The following is a 1,128-nucleotide window of genomic DNA, read 5'->3' on the forward strand; positions in this document are numbered from 1 at the left end:
TCCAATTCACATGCCGTGCAGCCCGATCGTTTAAACGTATTTTAAAGCTATGCAATCATCGCGACGGTACAATATTGTTTTCCTCCATTGTACTTACTACTAGCTCCCCTGACCGTGCAGGGTTTAAGCAATGGGCTGCGATCCCATAGTCGGGGGTTCGAAACCCGCAGCAGCTCCGCGGGAGAAAGACCGGGGGCTTTCTGATCCCATCCACACTCACAGTCTCGGAAGCCCCCAGGGGGCGTCACGGGGAGTGAACCTCACCTGCCAACACCCCCCCACAAAGTAGAATAAAAAACAAATTTAAAAATCAACTACTAATCCCCTTACTGTCTCTATAGAGTTTCCTATCCTGGATTTCATATAGGGGGAAAATTTACCAAAAAAGCCTTAAATAATAAAATACAAATAATAAGAAAAAGCACAAACTCACAGCCACCGAGAAGATGCTGACTCACAGCGACCCTACAGGACAGGGTAGAACTGCCACTGTGAGTTTCCAAGATGAACTCTATTTTTAAATTTTTTTTAACATCATTTTATGGGGGGCTCTGACAGTTTTTATAACAATCCGTACATCAGTTGCATCAAGCATATCTGTACACATGTTGTCATCATCTTTTTGCAAACATTTGCTTTCTATTTGACCCCTTGGTATCAGCTCCTCTTTTTCCCTCCCCTCCCTCCTGCTCCCACCCTCTTGATTAGTTCTTCATGGGAGTCGACAGCCTCCTCTGTCTCCCTCGGATCGGCTAGTGGTTTCAAACTGCTGATGACAAGATAAAACGCAGAGAAACCTCAGCTGAAACAATAACAGACCATGGACACCTGGAATAACTTTAAGGATGGATCGAAAGGGGAAACGTGATAAGGTGTGCCATGTTCACCTGACTTCGTCCGCCGTCATCCACTTTACAGTGTCCTCTGTCTGACAGCGCGGTTTCCCAGGCTGCACCGTGGTCAGAAGGCGTTGACCAGGGACTTCATCCCTGTGGATGGACCTTGGCCTGGTGCGATGGCCATTGTTTGCAGGGCCAGTGGGTGGATGGGAGACTTCTGTTTGCCGTGTTATCTCTGAGCATGTCCAGTGTGTGTGCCCCAGCGGGGAGGAGGTCTTCAAACCCATAC

General features: G+C 47.9%; 1 long non-coding RNA gene across 1 annotated transcript in view; it reads left to right on the forward strand.

Annotated features, from left to right (window-relative positions):
• Window positions 1–659: 659 nt before the first annotated feature.
• The window catches only part of LOC123521151, a 4,502-nt gene continuing 4,033 nt past the window's right edge, over window positions 660–1,128 (forward strand). Inside the window, exon 1 of the long non-coding RNA XR_006679625.1 lies at window positions 660–872. This is a non-coding gene — a long non-coding RNA (uncharacterized LOC123521151). The remainder of the gene's footprint in view (window positions 873–1,128) is intronic.

Source organism: Echinops telfairi, unplaced genomic scaffold (assembly GCF_000313985.2).
Source record: "Echinops telfairi isolate 266 unplaced genomic scaffold, ASM31398v2 ScPeMD7_7471;HRSCAF=8509, whole genome shotgun sequence".
Lineage (NCBI taxonomy): Eukaryota > Metazoa > Chordata > Mammalia > Afrosoricida > Tenrecidae > Echinops > Echinops telfairi.